Below are 9,786 nucleotides of genomic sequence, written 5' to 3'. Positions count from 1 at the left end.
TTTGAAAAAGATAAAGTTTTTAAAAAGTTTTTGACCCCAGATCACATAGAGCTTTTTCAAAGGTCATGGTGCCTATGGTACAAGGTATTAATCTCAAGAACTCCTTTCTTCTGATTCGTCCCATTGTTTACAGGATTCCTTTTAGAAGTGTACATGAATTGGTTATTTGCAACCATTTCAATAAGTCCCTGAGCTTCTGCAGGCATCTTCTTCAAATGAAGAGATCCTCCAGCAGAGCTATCCAATGACATCTTGGACAGTTCAGACAGACCATCATAGAAGATACTTATGATGCTCCACTCAGAAAGCATGTCAGAAGGACACTTTCTGATCAATTGTTTGTATCTTTCCCAAGCTTCATAGAGGGATTCTCCTTCCTTCTGTCTGAAGGTTTGGACTTCCACTCTAAGCTTACTCAATTTTTGAGGTGGAAAGAACTTTGCCAAGAAGGCATTAACTAGCTTTTCCCAAGAGTTCAGGCTTTCTTTAGGTTGTGAGTCTAACCATATCCTAGCTCTGTCTCTTACAGCAAAAGGGAATAGCATAAGTCTGTAGACCTCAGGGTCAACCCCATTGGTCTTGACAGTGTCACAGATTTGCAAGAATTCAGCTAAAAACTGATGAGGATCTTCCAATGGAAGTCCATGGAACTTGCAATTCTGTTGCATTAGAGAAACTAATTGAGGCTTAAGCTCAAAGTTGCTTGCTCCAATGGCAGGGATAGAGATGCTTCTCCCATAGAAGTCGGGAGTGGGTGTAGTAAAGTCACCCAGCACCTTCCTTGCATTGTTGGCATTGTTGTTGTTTTCGGCTGCCATGGTTTCTTCTTCTTTGAAGAGCTCTGTTAGGCCCTCTAGAGAGAGTTGTGCTTTAGTTTCTCTTAGCTTTCGCTTCAAGGTCCTTTCAGGTTCAGGATCAGCCTCAACAAGAATGCTTTTGTCTTTGCTCCTACTCATATAAAAGAGAAGAGAACAAGAAAGTATGGAATCCTCTATGTCACAGTATAGAGATTCCTTGAGGTGTCAGAGGAAAAGAAAAATAGAAGGAAGAGGTAGAAGAATTCAAACTTATCAAGAAAGATAGAGTTCGAATTGTTGATAGTGGAGGAGTGTTAGTCCAAAAGTAGAAGGATGTGAGAAGAGGGGAAGATATTTTCAAAAATAAATTAAAAATATTTTAAAAACATTTTGAAAATTGATTGATGATTTTCGAAAACTAAGATTGAGAAAGAAATAAAGTGATTTTGAAAAAGATTTTGAAATTGGAAGTCAAAGAGATATGATTTGAAAATTATTTTGAAAAATATGTGATTAAAAGATATGATTGAAAAGTTATGGTTTTAAAAAGATTTGATTAAAAAGATATGATTGAAAAATAATTTAAAAAGATTTGATTTTTAAAATTAATGACTTGGCTAACAAGAAAAGATATGATTCAAACATTAAACCTTTCTCAACAGAAAAGGCAACATACTTGAAATGTTGAATCAAATCATTAATTGTTAGCAAGTATTTTTGAAAAGGGAAAGAAATTGATTTTGAAAATATATGATTGAAAAGATATGATTTGAAAAAGATTTGATTTTAAAAAATTTTGAAAACTTGAAAAAATTTGAATTAAAAACAAATCTTCCCTCTTGTGCCATCCTGGCGTTAAACGCCCAGAATGGTATACATTCTGGTGTTTAACGCCCAAAATGCTACCCTTTTGGGCATTAAACGCCCAGCCAGGCACCCTGGCTGGCGTTTAAATGCCAATTTTCCTTCCTCACCGGGCGTTTTGAACGCCCAGCTTTTTCTGTGTAATTCCTCTGCTGTATGTTCTGAATCTTCAATTCTCTGTATTATTGACTTGAAAAGACACAAAAAAAAATTTTTGGATTTTTAATAATGAGAAATAATCAAAATAAAACTAAGATTAAATAAATAATGCATGCAAGACACCAAACTTAGATGTTTGTATACTACTGACACTAACAAATTGAGAATGCATATGAGAAACAACAAAACACTCAAGACAAGAGAATTTAAAGATTAGAGCAAGTAAATCATCAAGAATAACTTGAAGATCAATGAAGACACATGAACAATGCAAGAAGAACAGAAATATGCAGTTGACACCAAACTTAAAATGAGACACTAGATATAAAATATTTTTTGGTTTTTATAATTTTGTAATTTTTTTGGATTTTTCAAAAATTATATGGAAAAGAAAATAAAGAGATTCAAAATTTTTAATAAGAATTACAGGAATCATGCAATGTTAGTCTAAAGCTTTAGTCTAAAGAAATTAGACATGGATAGCCAAGCTTCAGCAGGACATTGCATTCAAGAGCTAAATTGATGAGAATCAATCAGCTTTGGTGATGATAAGAACATCACCTTGAAACTCTAGAATTCATTCTTAAAAATTCTGAAAAACACCTAATCGAAGCAACAAGATGAACCGTCAGTTGTCCAAACTCAAACAATCCCCGGCAACGGCGCCAAAAACTTGGTGCACGAAATTGTGATCATCAATGGCGCCATCAACATGGTACGCACAATTGCAATCTCAACTCTTTATCGCAACTTCGCACAACTAACCAGCAAGTGCACTGGGTCGTCCAAGTAATAAACCTTACGCGAGTAAGGGTCGATCCGACGGAGATTGTTGGTATGAAGCAAGCTATGGTCATCTTGTAAATCTCAGTCAGGAAGATTCAAATGGTTATGAATGATTCATGAATAAAGCATAAAATAAAGATAGAGATACTTATGTAATTCATTGGTGAGAATTTCAGATAAGCTTATGGAGATGTTTTGTCCCTTCCGTCTCTCTGCTTTCCTACTGTCTTCATCCAATCCTTCTTACTCCTTTCCATGGCAAGCTGTATGTTGGGCATCACCGTTGTCAGTGGCTACAATCCCGTCCTCTCAGTGAAAATGTTCAACGCGCTTTGTCACAGCACGGCTATTCAGCTGTCGGTTCTCGATCATGACGGAATAGAATCCAGTGATTTTTTTGCGTCTGTCACTAACGCCCCAAAATCGCGAGTTTGAAGCTCGTCACAGTCATTCAATCCTTGAATCCTACTCAGAATACCACAGACAAGGTTTAGACCTTCCGGATTCTCATGAATGCCGCCATCAATTCTAGCTTATACCACGAAGATTCTGATTAAAGAATCCAAGAGATATCCACTCAATCTAAAGTAGAACGGAGGTGGTTGTCAGGCACACGTTCATAGGTGAGAATGATGATGAGTGTCACAAATCATCACATTCATCAAGTTGAGGAACAAGTGATATCATAGAACGAGAATAAGCTGAATTGAATAGAAGAACAATAGTAATTGCATTAATACTCGAGGTACAGCAGAGCTCCACACCTTAATCTATGGTGTGTAGAAACTCCACCGTTGAAAATACATAAGAACAAGGTCTAGGCATGGCCGAATGGCCAGCCTCCCAAAGAGAGTTCAATCATAGAAACATGATCAAAAGATCTCCAATGATCAAAAGGCCTCCAATACAATAGCAAAAGGTCCTATTTGTAGAGAACTAGTAGCTTAAGGTTTACAAAGATGAGTAAATGACATAAAAATCTACTTCCGGGTCCACTTGGTGTGTGCTTGGGCTGAGCATTGAAGCATTTTCGTGTAGAGACTCTTCTTGTAGTTAAACGCCAGCTTTTGTGCCAGTTTGGGCGTTTAACTCCCATTCTTGTGCCAGTTCCGGCGTTTTACGCTAGAATTCTTGAGCTGATTTGAAATGACTGTTTGGGCCATCAAATCTCGGGCAAAGTATGAACTATTATACATTGCTGGAAAGCCCAGGATGTCTACTTTCCAACGCAATTAAGAGCGCGCCGATTGGGTCTTTGTAGCTCCAGAAAATCCACTTCGAGTGCAGGAAGATCAGAATCCAACAGCATCTACAGTCCTTTTCAGCCTCTGAATCAGATTTTTGCTAAGGTCCCTCAATTTCAGCCAGAAAATACCTGAAATTACAGAAAAACACACAAACACATAGTAATGTCCAGAAAAGTGAATTTTAACTAAAAACTAATAAAAATATAATAAAAACTAACTAAAACATACTAAAAACATACTAAAAACAATGTCAAAAAGCGTATAAATTATCCGCTCATCACTCATCTAATTGTAACTAAGCTTCATTAAAAACTTAGAAATTTATTTTATCTTAATTTTCTTTTCCATCCTACTGTGTTTTTAGTTTCTTAGAGACAAGCAACGGTTTAAGTTCGGTGTTGTGTTGAGCGGATATTTTATACGCTTTTTGACATCATTTTCATATAGTTTTTAGTGTGTTTTATTTAGTTTTTATTAAGTTTTTATAGGTTTTAGTGTTAAATTCACATTTTTAGATTCTACTATAAGTTTTTGTGTTTTTTTTACAATTTCAGGTATTTCCTGCCTGAAATTGAGGAATTGGGGCTGAAGTCTGATTTATAGATAGAGAAAGCACTGCAGATGCTGTCCAAATCTGACCTACCTGCACTCAAAAGAGTTTTTCTAGAGCTACAGAAGTCCAAATGGAGCACTCTTAAAAGCTATGAAAAGCTGACTTCCAGAGATTTCCAGCAACGTACAATAGTCCATACTTTGCTTCGGATTAGAAGGCCCACAACTGGCGTCTAATGCTAGCTTCCTGCCCCCTTCCTGGCGTCCAGCGCCCAAAAGCAGAGACCAGCATCCAAACACCCAATGGGACCTCATAGCACAAGAATCTCATCAAAGCTCAGCCCAAGCACTCACAAATTGGGTCCTAGAAGTGGATTTTAGTGCTAAATATATTGTTTTACCCTTACTAGTCATCTGTTTAGTATTTAAGGGATTAAATTTATGTAATTCAAACCTTTAATCATCATCTTCGCATAGCATACACATTTACTTTGTATTTTACTTTAGTATGAGTTTTTAAACCTCCTAGGTTGAGGGGAGGAGCCCTGTTGAGTCCTATGAATTAATAAAAGTAATACTGTTTCTTCTTCAATCTGTGTTTGATTTACTTCTAAGATGTATATATGATCTACATTATGGTGAATAGGATGATCAGACAATCAACTCTGTTCATCACATTAAGATGAACATGCCTGACAAACACCCGTGTCTACTTGGGTTCATGTGAATACGTGGCCAAAAAGCACGAACCAACAGCTATATTTATACATCTCTCAGACGACTAATTCACGACTTTATTGGGAACTTCTTGAGATACCAGTTCAGCCAATTTTCGGGGAGATTAGGGTTTCCATGGTATAGGCTAGAATCCATAGAAGCATCATTCTGTGATCTGGAAGATTCGACCTTGTCTGTGGCGTTTTGAGTAGGATCGCCAAGAGAATGAATTGCTAGATCTTCACCCTCTCTCAGATTGAATGACCACGCGCAATGGCGTTTGATCTGGAGCAGAGGAGATCAATGACCATGGGCAATGTTTTTGATCACATACAGCCTGCCATAGAAGAAGATCATTCACAAGCAAAGAAGACAATAGTACCAGAGTTAATTCAAAAAGACAAAGTGATGAGCGGATAATTTGTACGCTTTTTTGCATTGTTTTTAGTATGTTTTTAGTATGTTTTAGTTAGTTTTTAGTATATTTTTATTAGTTTTTAGTTAAAATTCACTTTTCTAGACTTTACTATGAGTTTGTGTGTTTTTCTATGATTTCAGGTATTTTCTGGCTGAAATTGAGGGACCTAAGCAAAAATCTGATTCAGAGATTGAAAAGGACTGCAGATGCTGTTGGATTCTGATCTCCCTGCACTCGAAGTAGATTTTCTGGAGCTACAGAAGCCCAATTGGCGCGCTCTCAACGGCGTTGGAAAGTAGACATCCTGGGCTTTCCAGCAATATATGATAGTCTATACTTTGCCCAAGATTTGATGGCCCCAACCGGCGTCCAACGTCACCATCAGAATTCCCAGCGTTAAACGCCGGAACTGGCACAAGAATGGGAGTTAAACGCCCAAACTGGCAAAAAAGCTGGCGTTTAACTACAAGAAGAGTCTCTACACGAAAATGCTTCAATGCTCAGCCCAAACACACACCAAGTGGGCCTGGAAGTGGATTTTTATGTCATTTACTCATCTCTGTAAACCCTAGGCTACTAGTTCTCTATAAGTAGGACCTTTTACTATTGTATTTCAATTTTTAGATCTTGGAATCTTTTGATCACGTTTTGGGGGCTGGCCTCTTGGTCATGCCTAGACCTTGTTCTTATGTATTTTCAACGGTGGAGTTTTTACACACCATAGATTAAGGTGTGGAGCTATGCTGTACCTCGAGTATTAATGCAATTACTATTGTTCTTCTATTCAATTCCGCTTGTTCTTGGTCTAAGATATCACTTGTTCTTCAACTTGATGAATGTGATGATCCGTGACACTCATCATCATTCTCTCCTATGAACGTGTGCCTGACAACCACCTTCGTTTTACCTTAGATTGGGTGGATATCTCTTGGATTCTTTAACCGGAATCTTCGTGGTATAAGCTAGAATTGATGGCGGCATTCAAGAGAATCTGGAAGGTCTAAACCTTGTCTGTGGTATTCTGAGTAGGATTCAATGATTGAATGACTGTGACGAGCTTCAAACTCCTGAAGGCTGGGCGTTAGTGACAGACGCAAAAGAATCACTGGATTCTATTCCAACCTGATTGAGAACCGACAGATGATTAGCCGTGCTGTGACAGGGTGCGTTGAACATTTTCACTGAGAGGATGGGAGGTAGCCACTGACAACGGTGAAACCCTACATACATTTTCACTAAGAAGGATTGAATGAAGACAGTAGGAAAGCAGAGAGACGGAAGGGACCAAGCATCTTCATACGCTTATCTGAAATTCCCACCAATGAATTACATAAGTATCTCTATCTTTATCTTTATGTTTTATTCATCATTCATAACCATTTGAGTTTGCCTGACTAAGATTTACAAGGTGACCATAGCTTGCTTCATACCAACAATCTCTGTGGGATCGACCCTTACTCGCGTAAGGTTTATTACTTGGACGACCCAGTACACTTGCTGGTTAGTTGTGCGAAGTTGTGTTTATGCCATGGTATTGAACACCAAGTTTTTGGATTCATTACCGGGGATTATTTGAGTTGTGAAAAGTATTGATCACAATTTTGTGCACCAAGTTTTTGGCGCCGTTGCCGGGGATTGTTGAGTTTGGACAACTGACGGTTCATCTTGTTGCTTAGATTAGGTATTTTTTCTTCAGAGTTCTTAAGAATGAATTCTAGTGTTTCAAGGTGTTGTTCTTATCATCACCAAAGCTAATTGATTCTCATCAATTTAGCTCTTGAATGTAATGTCCTGCTGAAGCTTAGCTAGCCATGTCTAATTTCTTTAGACTAAAGCTTTAGACTAACATTGCATGATTCCTGGAATTCTCATTAAGAATTTTGATATCTTTATTTTCTTTTCCACTTAATTTTCAAAAAAACTACAAAAAAATTTACAAAATCATAAAAACCAAAAATATTTTATGTTTCTTGTTGAGTCTAGAGTCTCATTTTAAGTTTGGTGTCAATTGCATGTTTCTGTTCTTCTTGCATTCATACACGTGTCTTCATTAATCTTCAAGTTGTTCTTGATGATTTCATTGCTCTAATTTTTAAATTCTCTTGACTTGAGTGTTTATGTGTCTCATATGCATTCTCATTTTGTTAATGTCAGTAGTATACAAACTGCTAAGTTTGGTGTCTTGCATGCATTGTTATTTGATTTTAGTTGCATTTTGATTCTTCCTCATCATTAAAAATCCAAAAATATTTTTAATTTGTGTCTTTTCAAGTCAATAATACAGAGAATTGAAGATTCAGAATACACAGCAGAGGAATTACACAGAAAAAGCTGGGCGTTCAAAACGCCCAGTGAGGAAGGCAAACTGGCGTTTAAACGCCAGCCAGGGTGCCTGGCTGGGCGTTTAACGCCCAAAACGGTAGTAGTTTGGGCGTTAAACGCCAGAATGTGCACCATTCTGGGCGTTTAACGCCAGGATGGCACAAGAGGGAAGATTTTGTTTTCAAATCAAATTTTTTTAGTTTTCAAAATCTTTTCAAAATCAAATCTTTTTCAAATCAAATCTTTTCAATCAAATCTTTTCCAAAATCAATTTCTTTCCATTTTCAAGGATACTTGCTATCAATTGATGATTTGATTCAACATTTCAAGTATGTTGCCTTTTCTGTTGAGAAACGTTTAATGTTTGAATCATATCTTTTCTTGTTAGCCAAGTCATTAATTTTCAAAATCAAATCTTTTAAAAAAAAAATGTTTTTCAAATCATATCTTCTCAATCACATCTTTTTAAAACCAATCATATCTTCTTAACCACATCTTTTTCAAAAACGTTTTCAATCAAATCTTTTTTATTTCTAATTTCAAAATCTTTTTCAAAAATCACTTGATTTCTTTTCCACTCTTATTTTCGAAAATCAATTAAAGTTTTTTCAAAATGTTTTTTTAAATCTTTTTAAATTATTTTCGAAAATTTCATCCCATCTTCTCACATCCTTCTATTTATGGATTAACACTATTCCCTAATGCACAAATCGAACTCCATCTTTCTTGATAAGTTCGAATTTTCTACCTCTGCCTTCTATTTTTCTTTTCCTCTGACACCTCAAGGAATCTCTATACTGTGACATAGAGGATTCCATATTTCCTTGTTTTCTTCTCTTTCATATGAGCAGGAGCAAAGACAAAAGCATTCTTGTTGAGGGTGATCCTGAACCTGAAAGGACCTTGAAGCGAAAACTAAGAGAAGCTAAGGCACAATTCTCTGTAGAGGACCTAACAGAAATCTTCAAAGGAGAAGAACCCATGGCAGCCGAAAACAGCAACAATGCCAACAATGCAAGGAAGGTGCTGGGTGACTTTACTGCACCTACTCTCGACTTCTATGGGAGAAGCATCTCTATACCTGCCATTGGAGCAAACAACTTTGAGCTTAAGCCTCAATTAGTTTCTCTAATGCAACAGAATTTCAAGTTCCATGGACTTCCATTGGAAGATCCTCATCAGTTTTTAGCTGAGTTCTTGCAAATCTGTGACACTGTCAAGACTAACGGGGTTGACCCTGAGGTCTACATACTTATGCTATTCCCTTTTGCTGTAAGAGACAGAGCTAGAATATGGTTGGATTCTCAACCTAAAGAAAGCCTGAACTCTTAGGAAAAGCTAGTCAATGCCTTCATGGCAAAGTTCTTTCCACCTCAAAAATTGAGTAAGTTTAGAGTGGAAGTCCAAACCTTCAGACAGAAGGAAGGAGAATCCCTCTATGAAGCTTGGGAAAGATACAAACAATTCATCAAAAAGTGTCCCTCTGACATGCTTTCTGAATGGAGCATCATAGGTATTTTCTATGATGGTCTGTCTGAACTGTCCAAGATGTCTTTGGATAGCTCTGCTGGAGGATCTCTTCATCTGAAGAAGACGCCTACAAAAGCTCAAGAATTAATTGAAATGGTTGCAAATAACCAATTCATGTACACTTCTGAAAGGAATCCTGTGAACAATGGGACTAATCAGAAGAAAGGAGTTCTTGAGATTGATACACTGAATGCCATTTTGGCTCAGAAAAAAATATTGACTCAGCAAGTCAATTTGATTTTTCAAAGTCTGTCTGGAATGCAAAATGCACCAGGTAGTACTAAGGAAGCTTCATCTGAAGAAGAAGCTTATGATCCTGAGAACCCTTCAATGGAAGAGGTGAATTACATGGGAGAACCCTATGGAAACACTTATAATCCTTCATGGAGAAATC

General features: G+C 37.1%; 1 non-coding gene across 1 annotated transcript; it reads right to left on the bottom strand.

The window, feature by feature from the left end:
* Positions 1-9,248: 9,248 nt before the first annotated feature.
* Positions 9,249-9,352, bottom strand: LOC112704672 (small nucleolar RNA R71). The gene has a single exon (XR_003155285.1). It is a non-coding gene; the product is annotated as a small nucleolar RNA R71 (small nucleolar RNA).
* Between the last annotated feature and the right edge of the window lie 434 nt (positions 9,353-9,786).

This window comes from Arachis hypogaea, chromosome 7 (genome assembly GCF_003086295.3).
Source record: "Arachis hypogaea cultivar Tifrunner chromosome 7, arahy.Tifrunner.gnm2.J5K5, whole genome shotgun sequence".
NCBI classification, from domain to species: Eukaryota; Viridiplantae; Streptophyta; class Magnoliopsida; order Fabales; family Fabaceae; genus Arachis; species Arachis hypogaea.
Note: the sequence above shows the minus strand (reverse complement) of the source record. Positions and strands in the feature narration are given on the sequence as shown.